Source organism: Haemaphysalis longicornis, unplaced genomic scaffold (assembly GCF_048455015.1).
Source record: "Haemaphysalis longicornis isolate Haplotype H1 unplaced genomic scaffold, Haemaphysalis longicornis Haplotype H1 scaffold_74, whole genome shotgun sequence".
NCBI lineage: Eukaryota > Metazoa > Arthropoda > Arachnida > Ixodida > Ixodidae > Haemaphysalis > Haemaphysalis longicornis.
Window position 1 is genome coordinate 258,531 of NW_027526431.1, and position 24,024 is coordinate 282,554.

Below are 24,024 nucleotides of genomic sequence, written 5' to 3' on the forward strand. Positions count from 1 at the left end.
TCTTTAAGGAAATAAAGTGAAGTGAATCGAACAGTGGTGACTGAGCTAGAATGGCCCAGTCCCAACAGTGTGTGTGTGTGTGTGTGTGTTGGGGGGGGGGGGGGGGGGGCGTGGAGAGGGTATCGGTTGCAGTCGAGGGCCGCAGTGCACCCAGTTGCTGCCGGTACTTGGCAGCCGTTACAGCAGCGTAGAACTGGTCTGCCGTGCTCTGTGTACTCGAGAACAAAGTTTGTAGACGCGTTTTTCGATCGATCAAAAAGTGCGGTGACGTCGTTATGTGCAATCAACATGTTTTACGAGACGTTCCAAGATGCGAGCTTAAGCGACAATCCCGGCGTCTGGCATTGGCGTTCATCAATCAAAACAATTCCTTCACGAGGCCACTCACAGTGCGAGCTTAAACTCCGCGGTATAGTTGCTAGCGAGGGGTGGTCGCCCCGCCTGTAAACAGTAGTGAAGGTAGGGGAATAACAACCACCGAAATTCACCATCATCGTCAGCGCCCTCATTACACGGTGGCATAAACGAGAAGCGGCGAATCGGGTTGCCACTCGAAAGTAAAGCCATTCGAAACAAAGCAAAATGGAAAGGAAATTCGCAAGCAAAACGCTCCTCCAGCGGCAAGATGACAGAGCTCTTCGACAAAATATGCGAGGCTAAACAAGGCGCCGCACGCGTTGAACTGGATATTATGATGTCCGATTCACAACTCACAAACGTGCTTAGGTGTACTCGGATATTTTATTTCCATTGCTGGGGCAAATTCCACCGCCGCGCCTGCACGCCGTAGTGTACGGTGGGGCTATATGCTCACTTGTAAATGGCACTACACGAGACCATATTACTAGCGAACCTGAGCAAAATGTTTCAAAACGGGAACCTAATAAGACCATATGGGCGCACGTACCGTATTAACCCGATTCTAACGCGCACTTGTTTTCCAAAAAAATAGGCCGAAAAATCGCATGCGCGTTAGAATCGGATACAAAACAGAAAATGCCTAAAGAGCGGAAATTTCGTCCAACCCATCGCCATCGCCATCTCAAAATGGCGCGAAAGCTTTTAGCAGCCATTTTTTGGACGCAGCAAGCCTAGGCGCCTAGGCTTGTCTACCGGCGTTCACACAAATCGTCAAATCGTTTCACTTGCGCGCTTGATAACAGCAATGGCAGCAGCGGCTCCCACGCGTTCAAAACGAGCGGTCGGCTGAAGCGTGCACCTCTGGAGAAGCTCTCGGGATGGGCGTGCGAGGCGTGGGCCAGGATCCCATCGACCATGGTTGAACGTTTGTTCAGAAGCGTGGCATCGCGAACGCGCTTGAAGGCACTGAGGTCGAGATTTTGTGGTCAGCGGAGAGCGACGAGGAGTGAGATGAGTGAGATTAGATCGGGAAATAAATCGCACGTTTCTCTCGCATTCCATTGCCTGGGTTACAAAGTCCCGTGCGCGTTACAATCGGAGTTGAAAGTTTTTTCGGTTTTTTTGCCAGAAAAATGGGTGCGCGTCAGAATAGGGGGCGCGTTAGAATCGGGTAAATACGGTACATCAGCCAAACGATCGCTTTAATACGCACAGCTAACGTTACAAACCACGCAGTCGGTTTGACGCGAGTTACGTAAATTAACTGCGACTGTTGAAATGAGCGGTTCGGCTTACGAAACGACTACACAGCGTGACATGCGTCTGCTGAAACTTCTGAAGACCGAAAAAGAGGGACTTCAGTACGCCTAGTTCGTGCGTTGTTAGCAGCCTCCACCGCCTCTCCCCTAAAGCAATTGTAAGGGAGCAAGCGCAATGAAGCCGCCACGCGTTCACAGGCCGCGTCAACAAAAATAACTGCGGCAGTCAACAAGTCCCATCAGAGAAGAGCAACTGCGGCCGCGTTTCCCGCCGGGCCCTGACCCCCTCGTTTTTCCCTCTTCACCGTGACCCCTTTGCGAGCGACCGCCGAAAAGCGCTTACAGTGCCAAACAGGGACCGGGAAAGGAGGGAGGTGCAGTTTTCGTTGTGTAATTTTACCATGCTTGACAGTTAAGCTGCACAGCGGCACCGCTAAATGTTTGCGACTCGTACACGCGCGTCCGGACTCGAGCTCTTGATAAAACTTGTTTGCACTACTGTACTCAGGAGTGCATATACTCATGAATACACAGTACTCATGAGTACACAGTATTCATGAGTATTGTACTCATGAGTGCTGTGTACTCATGAGTACTGTATACTCACGAGTACTGTGTACTCATGAGTACTGTGTATTCATGAGTACTGTGTACTCACGAGTACTGTGTACTCATGAGTACTCATACTCATTAGTACTCAAACTCATGAGTACTCATACTCATGAATACTGCACTCATGTGTACTCATACTCATGAGTAGTGTACTCATGAGTACTGTACTCACGAGTAGTGGACTTACCCCTGTACTCACTCGTGATCGTACTCACCATTTTTTTGCTGGGTGTGTCATCACTCATCACCGTACTCACTCGTGAGTTTGAGTACAAATGAGTACAAATGAGTGTACTCACGAGTGAGTACGCCGACCTATGGTTCAAGTACTATGTCTAGCAAATCTACAATCTCAACGTTTGGCCCCGACATTGGACATGCCTTGAAGAACATGACAAAGGCTTTAGTGGACCAGGACAAAATAGGCCACCGATCAATGGCACCGTTTACAAGGGGTGTCAATGGTATACGAAAAATGCTAGGAGAAGCATCTTTTAACAGTGGGGGGTATTTTATTGTGCATTGCGATGAAAATGTGACTGGGCGCCGGTGAGAAGGTGCCGTAAACTCATATTTCAAGTCTATCCCCGTTATGCGTCCAGCTGAAGTGTTTTGATTTACCCATTCGAGTACATTCAGTGATTATACATACCACTCTTTAACCCACAGAAAAAAGCCTACGAAAAGCTGTATAAAATATTCATCTACGGAGAATAGAAATATATCCCTTTATTTTAGAGAAAATAGAACTAATAAAACCCACCTTTGTCTGAGCTGCACCGGCTGGCTTACAAAATACAGGAAAACGTTATCTCAAACGGCACAGGGGGACGAAAGTGTTGGGAGTGCATTATTTTGCTAACATATTTCTCAAATAAGTCCGAATTCGGATGTCCCTCACATCGCCATTACGACCGTAATCACAACAAAATGGGACAATACGAAATTTTGTGACAGCCAAAACCAGCATCGTCGCTTCACTCTCTAGTGCGGGCTGACACTGTTTATGGTAGCCGCTGATATTGTGGATTGGCTCCTCCCTCGAGAGTCCGTTCCGCGGCGCTCTCTGCCCGTTTTCTTCTTTTCAGCCAAACAGGGACACCAAGGCTTCGGCAGGTCCCGCATCGCCTCGCCTTCTTCCAGTGTCTCGGGGAGCCTCTGGTTGTTTGTCTCCGGCAGTGGAAACGTGATCAGTGCGGATGCACAGGACAGGCCTCCCAGCACAAACAGTGGCAGGAAGCGGCCGTAGAAAGACTGTAGAGGGAAACACATCCACAGAGAAAAACTTCAGTAAGAGTTGCGGAAGAATAAAAGTAAACGGAATATCCGTGTCTCTGATGTGTCGTTACTGTTCGGCTAATGATGTACTGCCAGTCTGCGGCTCTTGAATTTATTGTATGACAGCTGTCATGCAGAACTCAGTGGAGCCTCGATAATTCAAATTCGCTTAACTGGAATTTTTGGTTGCTTACGTGTGGTACTCTGGTCCCGTCAATATTACATGCAATTCAATGGAACCAAATGCACCGTATTTTGAAGCTGAAACCCACCATTACGGTAACTAGAAGTTATTCCTTCATACAAACCAACGAGGGGACCGTTACTATGCAATAAAATTCAAATTTTCAAGCGCGACAACAGCTACCTGTTCTCTGCTTATGTTGGCGCCATCGCCACTGGGGCAGCGCCACAGTTACTAGACGGCAGTTTTACGCAGTGAAGGCTCGCGCTTCCTGAGGTATTTCTCAGAGCTCGTGAACCTAAATGTTGCGCAGAGCGCCGTTTGACCATTTTATTTTACCGATGCTTCAGGCATAGATCTTAGGGACTACTCTCAACCATCATGCAACCGATGTTGTAGACTTGACTTGGAGGCGAAGGTCGGGATTCTGAATAAAATCTAGAAGGTAGGCGTGTTGTGGACGAATGAGGGTACGGCTCTTGCGCTGGTTGTTTAATTGGACGTTCGATTCATTGGAAATGTTTTGGGGTCCCGAAAGACTGCGTAATATATGCAACTTTTAAAGTTTTTTTTTCTTTTCGGGTGGATCTAAAATTCAGCATTGAACGTTTCTCATGCAACCAACCCTACACATAATATTGTTGTATTCACGCTAGCGCTAAAACAGATGCAATGCATAAATATATGACTGCCAGTATGTATGCAGCGCGGAAGTTTTATTGTGTGCCAGATTGCATGTCAAAGAAGACAGAAGTGCCGGGTATTTTTTTTTGTTGATTCTAGGCCATGGTCTTTTTCGACAGAGCAAAGACAACTGGCTGTCACAAGAAATTAGAATAGGCGCGTTACAAGGTAGCAGCACTAAAAACTTGACATTTGAAAGTGATTTAGCCAGAGGGCACAAAAAAATGCTAACAGCAGTTACACCCAGGCAAAGTACAGACATATTTAAGGGGAGCACTGTGGGTAATAATGTCGCACGGTCGACGGGGGACATCGCACCGTTGCTTTTTTTTAACCGGGAGAGAAATGAAGTGCAGAAAACATTTGTGAAGTGCTGAAATAATTTATTGCATACTAAGCTGAATGCAGTAGAATGCAAATAACGTGCAGTGACTACTGTAAAACTAAACGTAACCTCCACGGTGCAATTTTTGAGCAGGTAAAAATGGCGGAATTGTAAGTTAACAGGTTGGATTTCTACCCTGCACAAAAAAGGTAAAACATTGAAGCAGTTGCACTCAGCTTGAAAGCTGTCATCTCGGGAGAAATAATTCGCCAAAGGGGCAGTAGCCCTCTCTCTTGACTAGTTTCACTATCAGCCTGGCGTTGTAGTCAAGAGAGGGGGCCGCAACTCTTGAAATGGCGTCTAAAGACACACTGAATTTGTTCACAGGTTTGGGGGGTAATTAATTTTGTAATTCATGGTTTTCCGTATTTAAAATCATTGTGTACTTATTTGAGGCCTCGCAGCAGCAGCCTCTATGCCAACGTAGCAGCGCAAAGATCACCCCCACAACTTTGCATATAAGGAATGTGTGCCTATGTGGCAGCGTTGGCTTGACATCGGCTTCGTAACGCGAGGGATCCAGGTTTGGTCACGGCCAGGGGAAGCGGTAATCTTCGAAACGTCTCTTTGAATGCGTGACGTCGCGTCACCACGGTGGCAAACCGTGACCTTGAACCAGCTATGACGACATGCCAAGCCCCTAAAGTTTCCCGTACCCAAGGGTGCCGAAAACGAATTGCTTAGAGCAGACAAAAGCATTGGAGTGACAAGTTTCGTGGTGCAAATTACGAATAAGTTATGCACACTACGCTGCTTTTTCTCCGTGTTCTAGAACAACATCGAGGGCTAACGGCACTGTAATCACGGAGGAAAGACAATGTCATGGCCAGAATATAATTTCGGTGTGGAGAACCCCATAGCGGAGAAGTCATATCAGCACGGGGGCTTCTGATGAGCTAAATGTTTAAGGAAAATCGCTTTGGAAACAAAAAATAGATTTCCGTGAATGCCTAAGCACAATTCATGGTGTAGCTTTGCTAAAGCCTGAAAATCGGATTGCTGTATGCGTCATCTGAATATACTTAGCATCCTCTAACTGTCCTTCTATTTTTTTTTCATACACGTTGTTCTCACCAAGCCAATAGGTAGTAGGAGGCAACATACTTGATTTGTCGCTTAACTGGCGTACTCTATTTGGCATGCTCAATCTATTCAGAAATGCTACAGTTAATGTTTCCAACACACATTTCTATCTAAAAGGCAACAGAACAGTCACTGGGTCCACCTTTCCGCACGTTTATTCGTCGAACTGTAATGGCATTGAGGGTGCGTGTCAGTCTCGCATTCTGAAAGTCCCTGCTTGGTCTCCTACTAAAACTTCCCTGAAATTTCTTTGAACTCAATTACGCGGTTTCTATTCTCTGATCCCTTTTAGCATTGCGTGCCAATGAATGAATAAAAAAAATCTTCATTGAGAAATGTCAGGATATTTTGTGTGTCATTTGTGGGACGGAACCGTGGATATTTACCTTGCGAGTTAGCATCGAAACTGGGCGCGTGAGCCAACGTGACTTGGGAAATGTAGAACGTCGGTCTAATACTGCTTTATCGAAATCCGCTGGTGGGGGAAATAGTTGTACCCTAAAAAAGGGAACACTTACCAGCTGGACGACCTGCGAGCTGAGGAACTTTCCAAGAGACCCAAAAGTTTGACGCATAGAAATAGCTTGTGAACGGATCTCAGCAGGGTATATCTCCGCTGCGTACAGGTATCCTACGTTGTACGCAGTGGTAAGTGCAAAGCGGCCAACCATGAGAATCGTGAAGATGGCCACTGATTTGCCTGAAAGAAAAAGTGGAGATACGTTGATATAGCAGGCCACGTGCAACCGGCGTCTTTCGCAAGGCTCAACTAAAGTGCTTCAGTGAAACTACATCAATGAAGAACCTTGGATGTCTCCGGCTATTAACACCAATATTAGAAAAAAACACATCCTACACTTATGCCGGAGTATATTTAAGTTCGTAAAAATAAAACAGTCAAGCTTCTATGGCTTCAGAACTGCGCTTTAAGCACATGCATCTCTCACTACGGGCCTTTTGGAAAGGAAAGCTTCCAGCGTATTTGAAGTTAATTTTTGAATAATTGCAGAGCGAGTGGTTGATATTTACTACCGACTTGGCCGAAAATGTGGCAGAATGCTCCATTGTGAAGAAATGGTAGCAACCGGTAATATCTTTAACCTGTTAGATCTCTGATATATGCTAACCGGATTTGCGTGGTGAAATGTGCAGACCCAAATGGCTGAGGTGGGATTTAAACAGTCTACGTTGGAGTAAAATGTCTTTCAGCGGCCAAACGGCGCATGATACTAAAGTGATATTGTTTCTCCGTGTCTCGCAAAGGCGGAAATATTGAATTCAGACTACTGCAAAGGAGAAAATTGACACTTCAAGTCAGTACCAATATCCCCGACTTCATGTGAATAAAAAGGAATCGCAGACAACCATACAAAAACCCAACGAGCCAAACAAATACGGTCTAAAAGCTACACAATCGTCGAGGAGCAGCGCAGTCGGTACACTGACAGCGGGCTCTGAAGCAGGCATTCATTTGTCTATGTCTCTGTAGCCTTGTTTCTGGCTAGATGTTGTTTTGGCTGTATTTACTATACCGCGCAGGCTTTTAACCTTCTACATCATCAATTTCTTCGTGGCTTGTATTCGTCATTGCTACAGAAGCTACAAGGCGCGCTTCCAGTGAGCCAAGCATGGCTATTGTTGTTAACTGATTGCTTCAGTACCATTTATGGCAAAACCGGGGAATACGGCTCATGGCGAGGCTCAAATGGTGGATAAGGTTGATATGGTGTTTCCGGTGGATATGGCTCATACGCACTTTGGGGAATTTGTCAGGGAGAGTGCGTTTAATAAAGGTGGTGCTAGTTTGTTCCGCACACACACCTTTCCGCACAATTAGTTCACTCTGCTTCAATCGGCATTTGTTTTGCCTCAGTTAGCGTATAATTATTTTGTTCTGTCTGTGGCTTTCTCTTCGCAAATTGCTGTATATTGCTTAATGTTGGCACTAAATGAGCGTTGTTGACATTTCTGCCTATTTCTCCTCGCTTGCTTGTGTCTATCCATAGGTGGCATGTATTATGTAGGCTCACGTATTATTCTTTGAGTCGTCATGGTGTTCGAAACGTAACCATTAAAAAGATTCGTGGAGTATGCCCTGAATCCACATTTGTAAGTCTCAACGAGCAGCACTGCCTTGGGCACTCTGCTGCACTGATTATGGTGCACACTGTTCTGAATGGGAAGTGTAACAATATAGCGTTTGAAGAGGTAATATGTTCCGCTGAAATACCTTCGAAGAAAATGCTTCTTCAGGATGTTTATGAGCAGCTTTTATCCGGCGCGGAACGTTCATTAAACCTGTGTGGTTATGTTATTCTATAGTATGTTACAAAACTAAGCTTATATAGACACTTCTGTTATTATGGAATCAGTTATTACGTAAGCTTCTTGTACTAAAAGAGTTTGTTGGAGAAACTTTGCGCTCGCAAAAAACTAACGTAACAATAAATGTCAACGTTGGATTGATTTTTGGTGTTTGACTAGCCGAAGTTGCGTTTGGGAAATGAGGGCCACCGTTGTGGATGGCTCTGGATTAATTTAGGCCTCCTGGAAACCTTTAACGTGCGCCGATATCTAGACGCACGGGAGTTCTGGCTGCTCGCATCCATCAGCAATGCTGCCCAAATGGCCGGGAATCGAAATCGCCGTTTTGGGCTCAGCAGCGCAACGCCTTCGCCACTGAGCTACCGAGCGGGAGAACATCAAGCAGCAGTCAAACAGAATAACGATCCGAGCGAGGTATAGTGCCCTCTAGTGAGTTTGACCTGCGTGCATGTCATTAAAATGCAGTCCGTCCTTCTAACAGCTAATCATGCTCAGAACCATGTCGATGAAGCCCTAATTGCCGCCTTGCGTGCAGCACGGTTACATTTCTTCGCGTCATGCACGATAGTCGGGCCTGGCCTGACAGCGACTAGAACAACCCAACGCTCAGCTTTCAGCGGCGAATAGGTTGTGAATCTGTAGGCGGACGGTCTTCGCAACATCCCCTCTCTGTGGATGCATCGTCTGGATTGAAAAGTTCGATGTTTGAGAAAACAGAATCAACTGAAATGCCAAGTGCAGTATGATTTTGGGAGAACGGCTTAGTACTACCTCGATTAGGGTGCATCATAGAGACCTATTGAAGCCAGCAGCCGGTATTGAAGCCAACAGACGTAACCCAATATTGCATTGGACTGTATACGGTCGTAAAAATAATAGAAAAGTCTCGCTGAGGGCGAATCATAAAATGTGAATCCAAAACCGTCCTCTGCCTCTGAGATGATGTTTGGCGTCCCGTCGCTGAAGTTTGTAGTGCGCGGCGTCTACTCGGCGCCGGTACATGGTGCGGACGCAACCTTTCTGGCGGACGTTCTCTTAATATTCCAAGTACCCTTGGACACCGCGGATGACGCTGTCACAATCAACGTGCCTTAGCCTGACATCAAGTGTCGTAGTGCGCATTCTTCCGTAGGAACGCCTACGTTAGTCGTTGGAGTAGTTTTGTGGGCATTGCATACGCACCCGCGAGATCAGTGATGATTCCACCGCACTGTTTGTGTCAACATTCACGTACGTGACACCATATCCGCGATGGTCTTGTTGCGATATTGTCAGATTGTCACTCGATTTATCTGGGAGCGGTACAACGTTGCTCTTGGTTCATTCATGATGCGGTAGCGGACGATAGCCGGCATCCTTTCCGTATCAAACGCTATTCCTACCTTGTAACGATGTAAAATTTACAAGACAAGACAGCAGTTATGCAAAATGCAGCATAAATGTAATTCCTCATATATTCCCATTGAGTATTGATAAACTCATATTGCGGCATAATAAACGCTGCAGGCAAATATGTTTGAAGGTATATGTATAAATTTACAGCTTCACTCAGTAAGCTGGGTAAGAGTAGTATTAATTTAGCAGAGCCAGCTTTACCAATGAATCCCGCAACACCGAGATAGCAGAGAGCGGCGAGTGCGTAAGCGCAGACTATGCTTGGCAGGCGCCCCCAATTTTCCGCCAGGGGAAGCGCGAGACCCGTGGCAAGGATGTCCACAGCGTTCGTCGTCGACGTCATCACGAATGGGTCGTCGGTTGCCGTGGCCGCGTACAGCTGTCCCGCTGAGTACGTCAGGCCCGACATTAACCTGAGGACAGCAAAGCGAAGTGGCATGAAAGCAGACGTTTATTGCCACAAATGCGTACCTGAAACAATTACAGAACATATTTGCAACTGTAGTACTTTTGTTGTTAAATTTGGCTATATATTATGCACTTACACATTGCAAATTCTCGTTTGTATATTTGTTTGGGGTTCTACGACTTGGTTCAAACTATAATACGCTCTTGATACTCCAGAAAGAAGCTTTACGCGAGAAAGTACAGTATCACAGCAAGCGATCGAACTGCGGAATCTGTGATCAGCAAGAATATTGAATCTAAATACTGAAACGAGTGTACTATTTTCGCCTGCTGCAATACACAGATGTAATGCGCGGAAATATTCTCGTTCAGATTATGCAGAAAACAAAATACAAAAATATATAAAAAGTGGCGCAGAAATTAGACAAGGTTACAGCAAGCGAAATATGGTTGTGGAACAGGTTGCTTGATTAGCGATTAACACTGTATAAATTTTCATTCGAAAATTTTCAAGTTCAATTGCCAATCTAGAACGTAATCTTACGTCACTTAATAATCGCTCTTCTCTCTCTACGTAATGATGTGGATTTCCACCTAATCATGACATTTTTTGTCGTTATCCGCAAGAGACATCATGACGAGTCGAGGCTTCTAATTGCCCGAGTTCGGATCTTTTCTCAGCGAAGGTTCTCAGCGAAGCCACGGCCCCAGGTTATGTTCCTCGATATTTTGGGGCTGAAGCTTGGGAGGAACGGGTCAGTGGAATCCACATGACGGCGGAAAGCGACTTTAGGAAACGCCAGGCCTGGGAATAATTGAAACCGTGTTCGTTGAGACCTTGCCCTTGAATGGCGCCCGCCATGCTGGCTGTACGACGCATCGCATCGACCAGCTCGAGCCAGGAGGTATCCAGCAGCAGCGCCGCGGCAAGAACGCCCTCACCCTAAATATTTTACTCTACCTAGCACAGTGATGTCGTGCACCAACTAAAATTGCCCAGAGACACTCCTCAGGCAGAGGTATCTATACTCGCCAAAACAACAAATCGCATGGGGGATCATTCACTTCGACAATACGGCAAGTACGCTTAAAACCCGTCATGAGCCCTGCAACCAGAATAAGGGGCGACATAATTAGGCTTGACCGACAGGTACGACATACCCGAGACTTCGAAGGTCATGAAAGAGATTGTGCCGAGTCTGGCAAGTAGTTATACGTACTTTTCCCCGCGGAGTGGATGCTTAGCGAAAAGGGGTCAGAAGTGAAGTTGAGCTGTACAGAGATGAGCAGTCAGGAAGTCTCCAAGCAAAATCTTTGACGCAGACTCTCTGCAACCGCTCCTCATCGCACCCGTAAAAACAACGTAGAGCTGCCTGGGCTAGCTTTCCATCTGTCGGGTATAAGGCATCTGGTTACTAAGGCAAACCATTTGTAATAAAGAAGACACCAGAAGAAAGCACCCCATTGTCAGGAGGCAACTATAACCCTTCCCCATGCGTGGAGCCGTCGAATCGGTGTTCTTGCACCTAACCACGAAGTGTAGAGCATGTACTCTCATTTGAACTTCCTAAGCGGGAACGCCTCTGATCTTCTGCTGAGCACGAGGTCGCGGGTTCATTTCCCGGCCGCGGCGGCCGCTTTTCTGATGGAGGCGAAAATCAAAAACGCCCGTGTGTACGAGATTTCGGCGCACGTTAAAGATCCCCAGGCGGTCAAAATTAATCCGGAGCCCTCCAGTACGGCGCGCCTCATCGCCTGCGTTGCGTCGGCGCGTTAAACCCCACAATCAATCAAAATCAAGCCTCTGATCTAAAATAGTGACACCAAAACACCGACTAGCACAGCGCAAGAATCGCAATATGCGGCACTTAATTAAGACAAATGGAACGGTAAGGCTAACGACGAGAGCCGGAAATTAATATTTTACCACACAATGGGCCCAGTCACTCTGCCCAAAATAAATTGAAATTTAATAGTTCCTAGTCGAGCTCTGCCACGAAAAAGACAGAGCCGTGCAAAAGCCATCTCACACAGATGTAGTGAAGCAAGTCGACCAGGAATGGTCTATGGAGTCACACTTCAGTTTGAACACATTTTTGTAAACCTTTGTGGGCTGCCCTAACAAAACAACAATTAGGAGGGAACATTGGTTCTCGAAGCATCATCGGAGAAGGAAAGGGCTAACGGTGTGTGAGTGAACCGTGCAGCAAAATTCAACCAAACCACGGAAAAAATTGTTATTTCATTTTTGAGAAACTGGTTCCACCGCAAGCGCTTTCCGTTTTGAGTAGTCGGGGTCAAGAACATTGTTGCGGGCGGGAGGATGTCACCGGAAAGAACGAAGATGGTGAGTCAACAGGGCAATTGCCCTTATCAGCTAGAGGAAAGACAGCGATTAATAAGGTTCTGAGCAGAGCCATGGCCCTGGATCGAGTTCTTTAACAATTCCCTTGCAGGTCCGACAATTTCCCGGGGCTCGCATAGGCGCGAGCGCCACGTGTTCGTACGTGTATTACTCTATAAATTCGTTTTCCAGCACCCAACACAAACGTAGCTTTATGGCACCAGCGATGGCCGGCTACGTTCCATCAGTTTTAAAGCGGAGTGCGAAAGCGGGTTCAGTTATGTACCACGACGACAGCCTGAGAACCTGGCCCACGTTGGCAGAAATTGAGTCAGATTTAGATGTGGACAATTTCTGACTAGTAAAAAAGCCCTAAAAGTTTAGGAGGCGTCTCATAGATGATAGAATCCGTTTACAAAATTTCTGTTTCTATTACAATTGCACGTCTCTAGACGCATGTTTGTGTGGAAATAAACATGCCGCTTCAAGTTACGACTTATCAATAGCAGCTTTTTTATTGACGCATTTGAATTAGGCTTCACATCTTGTCCTTCTAAAGCATCGCAAACTGCCCCGGGTGCACATGTGGTTGTTTTCAGCTGTTACAAGTACAGCCTTATAGCTCTCGTTCCTGTATATTTGCTAACGTTTAGGCCAGATAAAACCAAATATTTACAAAAAAAAAGACATCGGTACAATGCAGGTTTATTCGCTTTATTACAAGGCACAACGTGATTTACTTTTTTTACAGGAACCCGATGAATTATTACCAAACGGCTCCTCTTACCAGAGGAAGAGGGTGATCAGAAAGCTCCTCCGGAGACTGGGGAATCGAAAAACATCCCAGGTTGACGACCGCTTCGATGAATTGCCCTTGTTAGGTAGCTGCGTATAAAATTCGCATAAGTTATGAGCATTTTTATTCTTCAATTTTGTTTTCTTTGCACATACTTTTATTGAAGCTTTTTTCCGTGTTGTAATTTTCTGTTGTTACTATAACCAAGAACACCGGCGTTGCGAGCGTTTCATCTTATCACTTGCGCACTACATTACAAAAGCAAGGTACCTGCAGAGGACAATTATTAACGCATGTGGTACGCTAATTTAGGTTTTCTCTCGTGTCTTCCGCAGTTCGGGTTGTTTCAAAAATATCCTTTTTGAAATGGGTCAAAGTGTGTGTGAATTGGCCACAACTCTTATTCAACGTGTTCATACCTTTGCCACACCAGCAATCGAGGTTAACAGCCTCGTACAGACACCCCGCAGCACCAGAACCACTTTGTTCGATCCACGACGACTGAGCAGCGCATTTTTTCTGTTGCAGACGAGTTGGCATCGCCCTTTTTCTGTTTCATAACTTTACATCACACTGAAATGTAGCTGAGAGAAAGGATCGACAGCCTAGGCTAGGTGGCCGCCTACGTCACAGCCAGGCCCTTTACATAAGCCAGCCCTATCGTCGACGGCCTGATAAAGACACAGCAGCGGTGGCACCGCTTCGTTCCATTCAACACGACTGAGCCGAACTCTTTTGTCGTTGCAGGTCGGTCCTTCAACTACGAACGAATGGTTTCGAGCTAAAACGGATAAAACTGCTGCAGAGCACATTTTGTGATTTTTGCGCCGTAAATTACTGTCGTTCTTGGGAGCAAGAGCTGGCCAGTGGTGCATACTTAATAGGAACTGATTGTGAATCACACTGCTCCGCGGTAAAGGACAAGGCGTGCAAAATAAAATCTGACGCTGCTAAAAATCCTGGAAGTGTGAAGCCTGTACACAAACTCTACTGAGCTTGGTGGCTAGGAAATCAGGCAATGAACCGAAAATAACCATCGCAAATGATATTTTGAAATCCAGCGCAATTGTTTTAATCTCCTTGGAATAAAATCTAATGTTGATGCGTTAGAAATTTTCAAGTAGACAGCTCATGCCACTGAAAACTCGATGCAGGAAATGTAAAAAAAAAAGTCGGACGAAGGTGTTTCTCAAATGAAACTAAAGCATGTGGATATATTCGGCTTAAGAATGCGCGTGGTAGGACTCGATGCCATAGTTAAAGAACAGGAGCTCGAACAGCTAAGAGAACAAGTCAATGATTTGGAGTACTCTAGCCGAGGGATGAACTCGGAAGAGCATGGGTTGCCCCAGCACGCCAACGAAAACTGGCTCCACAAGAAGTATGTTTTGGCCGCAGAACTCGACCTTTCACCGCTTTCCTAAAAGCATATTTAAGCCGTATATCGGCTTTCGTCGTAACAAAAGGAAAGCAGAACTGTTAATGCCGTCCCGGTTGCTGTATGTTTCTCATCCCACGTAACAAAAGAAGCTTGGCTTGAAAAGAAACGGAAACTGAAACAGGCAAACAGTAAGATATTCTTTAATGAAAAGCTAACACCCTGGAATAAGGCCTCAACTTGGAAAATGAGGACTAAAGCAAAGGAAGAAGAATACCTGATCGTTTGACACAGCAATGGAAGACATTATTCCCAGAGGCCTCCCGGCAAGAGATACGAATAAACACAGTCAACTACCTACACCGGATAAAATTATAACATGAAGAGAACAGAGTTCGATGCCTGCCCAACTATACACTTCCGCAATAATAGGTGACAGCACTCCGTACACGAACTACGACTGAGGCTCCATGACGCGCTGCATAAATAGCAGAAAAGCATTACGGGATAAGCAGCAGACTTCCTTCCTTCACTTCAATGCGCAAAGACTAAAACACAAACAAAATTTAGTCGAAGTGTTCCGTAGCAAAGTTGTCCATGAATTTGAATACTGGTCTTCTACGAGACCTGGCTTCCGAAGGTTTGCGACGTCGTTCCGAAGTAGCCAAAAGAGGGGGCGTGGCAGCTTACATGCGAAACTATATACGGTTTCGCGTAGTTCCAGAATATTCAGTTCTAACCTACCCGTACAAGTCACGGTTAATAAGTGTGCCGATCTCAGGGGTCGCAGTTATCTACAGGCGTCCCTCAGGTATCAAAGCAACCTTTTTGAAATTTCTTGAAGATTTGCTAGTCTACTGTAACCAGCTCAGCGACAAACCAGTCGTCGTTGCTGGTGACCTAAAGACATCCTCGCTGTCCTTGCAACCCTGCAACCAAAAACTGCTTGATATTTCTTCCCTGTGGCTATGAAAACGTCATCAACGCCACAACACACATTACCCGCACGTCTATGACCCAGCTGGATCTGTGCTTCATGAATTGCCAAACTAAAAATTCAGAAGGTGGTGTGCTAATTTCAGGCCTTAGTGGCCTATTGCGATTTTTATTTTTTGAACATCGTTCTTAACCATCTAAACGGAACTGAGTTGCGACACGCGTTGTGCGCAGATCAATAAATGACGACAAAATTGCTGTGTTTCAAAAGAATTACTGGAAACGTAGATTGACTTGATGTCCTCAATATGGACAACGCCACGGATTGCTACGACTTCTTTATTACTAAGTTAAACAGCTCTACCATGTGGCATTTCCTCTTTTACAAACCAAGAAATGTAAAAACGCTAGGAGGGCATGATTTGAGGACACATTTCTGAGAAAGGTCTGGGAACGCGACGTGCTGTTTGCGTTATTTGTGAAAACAATAATCCTGAATCAGCTAATAGAATTATACAGTGAAATGTAAACTAAACTACTATAATTAAAAAACCGCATTGTTCATACCATGAAAGGAGATTTGCTAGCGAAATTATGCATCCCCTCCCTCCCCCCCAAAAATCTAGTCTAATCTGAGTACCTTCAAGACGAAAAACCAAAACATAGGAATCTTAGAGGTAGAGATGCATGGCCTAATATTCAAAGGAATTGTTCTTGCAGGTCAATTCTCTGAGCACTTCTTGGTATCAGGTCACCTTCCAAAACGAATGCAGCTACTGATCCTGAATCATACAACAAAATGAGTAAAAAGAATTCTATATACCTATCTCTAGTTTCAAAATCCGAGGTATTCAATATAATAAAACAGATTAAAAACAGTGAAGCTTCGGGGTAGATGAAATAAAAGTAGAGCCTATAAAGGCATTAGCTTAATTAGTTTGCCAACTGCTATCACTCATTTGCGAACTCTGAATGAGTACAGATGTGTTCCCGAAAAACTTAAAAATTTCAGGGTTTTCTTCATATAACAATGACATTGCAATGATATGAATAATTATACGCACATCTCAGTACTTATAGTAATTTCAAAAGTTATACGATGGACAAATAATATTACAACTTAGAATTTTTGTAAGACAGATAGCCTCATATCAAAGCAACAGTATGGTTTCTGCAAGGAAAAATCAACTGAGTTAGCTCTGTTCAACTTGAAATATAAAATACTTGACCACACTGACAAAACATATTCACAAAAAGGGTCTTAATGGTATTACGATAGCTTTTTCTCCAAAAAGCATTACATTTTACTACCAAAATGATATAAGAATGGGATTAGGTGTGTTTGCTAGTATAATGCTACCTATGCAACCGTTTTCAATGCACAGAAATCAACCACGCAATATCTAAACCAGGGAAATTCAATTTTGGAGTACCACGTGGATCTATAATCCGTCTGCTATTATTCTTGCTATACATAAACGATAAAGTACATATTTCCTCCACGCTAAACGTAGTCTGCTACGCCGATGACAGGACCATATCCTCCTTTGGAAGCGATCTTGCTCCACTCCAAACAATAAAAAAATGTCTTGCTTGAAGAATTACCAAAATGGCTAGAAGCAACCAGCTTTCATTGAACACAAATAAAACTAAGTTTGTCGTTTTTCGCCCCAAGAATAAAAATTTAAGCCAACAAATTTCTTTCCCATTACGCGGTACGACCATCGAACAAGTCTTTTCAAACATATGTCTCGACCACGTTCCGCGAAAATTTAAATTGGTCACCTCATAAAAATAGAATTTGAATCGATGTATAACGTTCTATTGACGTCATCTATAAACTAAAACGACTTCTGCCAGCGTAGTTTAAAAAAAAAAGAGCTGTATTACGGATTAATACACTTTTGCGTCACTTATTATTCGCTTGTGAGGGAAACAACTCGCGAAGTAAATTTAGATAATATCCTAGTCAGTGGCGTAGCCCGGTTTGTGGGGGGAGGAGGGGCGGTGTTCCGTTGTCAAAACGCCCCCCAAACTTCATAAAAGCGCATCACCCCTTCCTTTAGGCCTTTTTTCCGCCCATGGTTTCTACGCTCTTCGTAGATAAATTTCAATGCAAAAACGAGAGGAAGATAAGAAAAACAAAATAAGGTAATGTGTTGGCGCAAACTAGCTTCGCAAACGTTTTTACCCGTGAGGTATAACGCTCACTGAAAATTAATTCTGGCTACGCCACTGCTACTTGTACTTTAAAAGAAAGTAATACGCTGTGAAGAAAATGCTTCACTAAAATCCACGCTGCCTCGTTTTCCACAAGCATATCGTACTGACCATTCAAAACATCATAAACAAGAAATGGCATTCTTCTTTTATCAAGAGTTAAAAAATAATTTTGATGCCTTCACGGAACAATACGCATCAAAGAGCCACGAATACAATCGACATAACGCGAGCTGCAACAAAGAACAAATCCGCACAAACTAGGGGCCGCGAAAGACAACCTATATAACTCCTGACTTTTCGAACAAAAACCCTGCTATTCTTACATTGATGCCGTCTTCTGTTTTTCTACAATCTTTCGGAAATAAATTAACGTTTATTTGTTGGAGCTACAGTGAACAAGTTCTTTATGACGTTGATATGCCCCAATATTAAGGTTTAATATGTCTATGTGTATCTACTTTGTGTTCTATTGTATGTCTGCAGTGCCAATTGTTAAGTAATACAATATCCATCTGCGCATGTGTTGCCTCGAGTTTGTATCACATGGATTTCATATGTTTTCTGTTCGAGCCTTCTACGCACGAAAAGCTTGTACTTTGTCATGTTGCGGCTGAGTTGTGTGTTAAAAACAGACAGGCGGGGGGGGGGGCGGTGAGGGCGGGGGGCGGAGGATGTCGCTTTGCAGGTAATTTGTTTGCCTTTTCGGCCTTTCCCAAAGACAACCGCTTCTGTGATGTCTGTTATGTGTGTTTATTATGACTTTTACTTTCCTAACATCTCCCTCGTCATTCTTGTTGTTTTTTCGTGTGTCTGAAATAAAAACTCGCTGCACTTCATGTCACTTCGTAACATGAAGTGCAGGATCGCTATTGAAAATTCTGCTTTGTCAACGTGGCTTCAGCTACAAATTTTTCAGCACATTGATGGCCATTTTTTTCTAAGGTCGGTTTCCCTTGATTTTATGTGATCATTATTAAAAAGGTAGGGAGCTATAAGGCGCCAGTGATGGGTGCTGAAACGCCGTAACTTCGGCACTTCATCAAGCCTCCTCTTAACAATACCATAAGCATAAGTCAATGGTGCCGACATGCATCTCAGGGTGATGAAGAAGACGGCATTCTCATAAACGCTTTGTTTCTGTTGGACCAGCCTTTACGTCTGACAAAGTCGTATTTACACAGATACGAATGTTCGATCTAGCCAATGTTTCTTTAGTGCAGTGTACCATGCTCCTTCTTTATACCTAACAAGTTAAATTGCTTGTGTGGTAACACAAGCATGACGCTGCCATTGCAACTTCAAGCCAGTATTTTCTTGCCCAACGTAACTGAATATTAAAAGTCTCCGATCAACTTTAATAGCAAAGCTGTACTTCCTAAAGTGCAGTGCATTCAGAACGGCGTTTGCAATTACTTTGTTGGATCCAATGCCATGCCTGATGCATAACTTGACGTGGGAGCATCTGAGCATTCCCGCTGCACGATCTCCTCGTATGAATGGGGCATGTTGCCTCAACGTTCATCTAAGTTCAGTTAGACAGAACGTTCCAAGTTTCCGAAATGGGCTGGCGGGAGGGTTTTTATTCTCCTTACTCCACAGCTCTTGGAGCAACCAATTACGCCCGCTCGCGTTCTCCCGCTCGGCGAAACGGGACGGCATTCAATGTCACTCTTTCAGTCTGAACAACGGGCCTAAACCTAAAGTCTGCGGGAAACTTCTAATTCATAATTCTTCATAAATACGTAGGTGATGGCTTTCAATTTTGGAATTTATAAAAAAAAATCGGAGCCCCGTCATTTAACGGTGGCGTAGATAAAAAGCTGGGCCTTTTTGCCGCAAACCGTGTCAAATAAAAGTCGAATCTCACGATGGATTCGTTTGTTGTCGTCTTCTGATGGTGGCAGCCGGTGATGGCTGCGATGCACGCCTATGTGCTCCTGCGCCTTACGCAAGGACGCCTTGCACCAAAGCCAACTTTTCCACGTGTTCTAATGAAGATGACGATAAAGACAAAGTTGGCTTTCCAGCAGTCCGTCTTGGTATGAATGGTCGCCACCAGCGAGGCGCAGAAAGCTTCGCCTTAAAATCGAAGCTGCTTCGATCATGTCGGCATGGCGCAGGTGGATAGACATCGGCCTGATAACACGAGGGACCTGCAGGTGCAATTCCGATCATTTTCCTAAGGCGCTCGTGTAAAGTCTGCGTTCCTGTAGTGAATTTTCCCGCGCTCCTGACGCCACCAGTGAGCCATAGACAGCTTCGCTTTGTTATAATGTCGCTGAATCTTCTTTCATTATAGTCATATGGAAGCCGGCGTTCCAGGCATGCTTGCGACCAGCATCCACCTGGAAATGTCATTGTGGCACCAGAAAGCGTGGGCCAAGGCTTTTTCAGCAGTCGTCACGGAGATGGAAAGGTGCCTAAACAAGTAAAGTACGCCTGAAAGGTGACGTCGCTAGCGACGATTGTCTGCGATGCAACAGAGATAGAATAACTTCAATCGCTTTGACATGAAAGCACCGCACTGTATCGCTTAAAATCTGGCGTTGGGGGAGGGTTTGTCCGTGGTCTCCGAAATATTTCCTGTGAATGGCGTTTGTCCGTAGTGCTTCCCCATGTGGTTCAAGGAGCCAGAAACATTTCAACACATCATACGGTGTATACTTTACCAAATGTGTAGCTGGGGCCACGCGACAAAAACGGGAACCAAGGACAGCTTGAAATAATAGCTTGTCATAAATTAACCTTCCTACTGTATTAATGTTTCCATAAGGGTTGTGGTATTGTTTTAAATGACTGACTCATTTGCAGGCAGCGTAATCTTCTAGACTAGGGGTCAACAACATTTTCAAGAGGAGGGCCTGGTTGCATGAAGCCGATGCCGCGGGCGCCAGGAGACCAACGGGGGGGGGGGGGCACTTCCCAGGTGAAAAGAGAAAAATCGGCGAATTGTCAATAATGTACAGAACGAGAATATCGCTTCCGAGGTTCAATATATACTTTCCGGCTGGATTGCTTAAGGATTTCATGATAAGCAAACCTTATTCCTGCCACAAAAGAAAGTGAAGACGTTATCCGGCTAAGTGTGCAGATGTTGGAGAATGCTAACCGGAAGCAGTCCGTCTTTGTTCCTGTCAAATCCCATGTGAGGTCAAAACTGCCATGTCGGCAATCAGATAGGAGAAATTTAACATGGCTAAGACGGCACAAATTAGAGAGTAACGTCGGCCCGTGTTTGTAGGGCTTCCTTCTGTCCTTTATTAGTGCTGTTATATTCATGAAATGAACCAGCTAGCGCGTCTACAAACCCTTCTTGAGATAGTAAGGGACTGATTGAGGGGGAAGGAGGCGGCCGGTTCTGCGGTCGTGCCGGGGCAGCATAAAAATAGCCCCAGAGGGTGTAGTCGGCAACCACGTGCCGAAGGTTGCCGACTCTACACTATCGCTGTTATTCCTAACCGCTAAGCGTTCAACACCAACCGGTTTCCTTTTTAACACAAAAGTGTTTTATGCCAGAATGCACGAAGAGTTCACTGAGGTCATATACGTCATGGAAATGACGCCAGAACAACGAACCAAGGAGAAACGGCAGAAAAAGTTTCATTGACAGGGATGGTGCTGCCGTCTAGAAGACTTGAAGCGAAGTAGTGCATCATGACGCTAACGACCGCCGACAGTTGGCGCCTCGATCGGGCAGCTAAGCTGCGTCAGCTGCGTCGTGACTGATTTCGTGCGAAGGGAAACGCCAGAGGGGAGCAGAACGCCTTGACGCGTTTGCGGTCCAAGCTACGAGCTCTGCCTCTCACGTTCCACAAGGTGAGCTCTTCGCAACGCAACCGTCTACAGTAAACGCTATGGAGCAGGACCGAAGTGGTCGCAGCTTTGTCGAAACGACCCGCCAGCGGGACGTCGCTCACCAAGCACACTAACAAGACAGCCACCAACCCGCAAATCATGCTCCTTTCTCTGCAGATTTCGCTGCACATTTGACTTTCGTGTTTTACCGATTCCTATGACAGAGGAAGCAACCACCGTTTAAGTTATAGCTTCTTTATAAAAATCCAATAAACATCTTCACCCACCTCAATAGAATCCAGGGCCGGGCTCTCCACTTGCTTTCGGTTGACTCGGGCGATACATAACAAAATTTGTTTCGCCCTCTCAGTCCTTCCTTTCCCCAGAAGCCACTTTGTAGACTCGGGTATGAAGCTGTCAAGAAAACCGGTAAATCAAAAATAACTAAAGCCGTATAGTTTTAGCAGCACAAATATATTGTGGCAGGATTGATTGCGCGAAATCTACGTGCATGCGGCAATTCCACATCACCGGTGAGAAGGCTAAGGTTGCAGCCAGCCTCGTGAAGTCCTTGTGACCAGTTGAAAGGAGGCAGTGCTGTCCAGTTGAATTCCTACATGTAGCATTAGCTCCATGCGCCATTGGGCTCTCGGGGAATCCCTATGTCGCGTGCCTGCTCACGCGTCAGATTGAAGAACTGTTGAAGTTCGGGCTGCCGGCACCAGTGGGGCGGCTCGAGCAGCGTGAAGATGTGCGTGAAGAGCGGGATTACTCGCATCGGGGCCACAAACACCACCAGGTAGATGATGAGGAGCCACTGGAACACGCCGAAGTCTCCCTCAGTCTGCAGGGCCTCCTCGAACAGCATGGTTAGCGATACCTGCGCAAGTCCCGTATCGGGGGCGGGAAGTGTAAAGCTGCCGTCTGCTTTTTGTGCCTAATGGAACTTTGGCGAGTACAGTCGGGGACTTAATTTTGCAGACCACGCGAGCGCGTAGCAAAAGCCACCGACGCGCGCTCTGGAGGCCCGGTGCCTGTTGTCGAGACCGGCGCGGCGCGCATGCGCGTCCTGTTTTACTCGCAGGCTCGCCGATTTTCTCGCTTTCTGCTGCGGTGCTGCAATGGTCACTCAAGCACCGCATAGCGACGCCTTCGTAGCACTCCTTTCTTCCCGGTGGCACATTTGGGGCCTAACGTGACGGTTGCGAGGGCTTTGGCGCAAGTGCTCCTCGCGTCCTGATAAACACTTGTGCGTAATGTTTTATTTGTTTGTTTTATGCCTTATCGTTTATAGACGATGAGACTAGCGGCTTGCGAACGGCGTACCCGAATTAGGCGCGTACGAAGCACAGTCTCGCGGTACGCACTACCGATGACGAAATGCCAGCTATATGAATAGCGAACCTTTATTCACCTTGTGTATTGTGTAATTTAGCCACTGAACATATATTCCAGCTCGCTCTCCGCTGCCCATAGAGTGGGCGATTTGCAAGTTATTTAAAAGAAATTATTTCGGCGTTTTTGCTGCCTACTTCATTGCTTAAAAATGACAGAAATACGTACTCACATGAATTTTCTGTTCTCTCTGCCCGTCGCATTCGTAAAAATGGCACCTCGGGCTCCCATTGAATCCCGTAAAATTATTTGCTACTTTTCTCCGTAATATTAATCGCTACTTATGGCCTTCGGAATGTTTTTGTCACTATTGAACGGATATTTAACCACTGAAAAACAATCAGCTTGTCCTTCTGTTTCGTTGTTGACCTTGTCCTTCCGCTCCGCTGGGCATCTGCAAGGTGGACCTTTTGTGTTGGAGGCGGAAAGCGAAAATGCTCAAGTGTGTTCGGAATTTTGGTGCATGTTACACATTCCCAGGTAATCAGAATTAATCCGGTGCTTTTAACTACGGTGCGCCTTATCGGCTGTGTAGCATCAGCGCGTTAAACCTCATAATCAATAAATGCAGGCCGACCTTGAAGAATTGCTCAGACTTTGGAGCAATTCATCCCCGTAGACATGAATTCCTCGGCTAACATCATCTCCTGGGCTATTAGTAAGCTGGTAAATGTCCCTTTGAAAAACAGCTTCTCAAAAGTAGCGAATAATTTTAAGGCATTCAATGCGAGACCGAGGTGCCGTTTTTACGAATGCGACGGGCAGAGCGAACAGCCAATTTATGTGAGTACGTATTTCTATCATTTTTAAGTAATGAAGTAGGCAACAAAAACGCCGAAATAACTGCTTTTATATAACTTGCAAATCGCCTACTTTATGGGCAGCGGAGAGCGAGCTGGAATATATGTTCAGTGGCTAAATTATACAATACACACGGTGAATGAAGGTTCGCTATTCATATAGCTGGCATTTCGTCGTCGGTATCGCGTACCGCGAGACTGTGCTTCGTACGCGCTTCATTCGGGTACGCCGTTCGCAAGCTGCTAGTCTCATCGTCTATAAACGATAAGGCACAGAACAAACAAATAAAATATACGCGCAAGTGTTTATCAGGACGCGACGAGCACTTGCGCCAAAGCCCTCGCAATCGTCACGTTAGGCGCCAAATGTGCCACCGGGAAGAA

At 45.5% G+C, this 24,024-nt stretch overlaps 1 pseudogene across 1 annotated transcript; it reads right to left on the reverse strand.

Moving 5' to 3' along the window:
• Nucleotides 1–2,600: 2,600 nt before the first annotated feature.
• LOC144148039 (solute carrier family 22 member 13-like) lies at nt 2,601–22,319 on the reverse strand (annotated as a pseudogene). Its single transcript, XR_013317950.1, has 6 exons — nt 22,024–22,319; nt 21,733–21,859; nt 13,105–13,202; nt 9,767–9,978; nt 6,364–6,545; nt 2,601–3,485 (listed from the first exon to the last, which is right to left on the reverse strand). The product of XR_013317950.1 is annotated as a solute carrier family 22 member 13-like (transcript).
• Between the last annotated feature and the right edge of the window lie 1,705 nt (nt 22,320–24,024).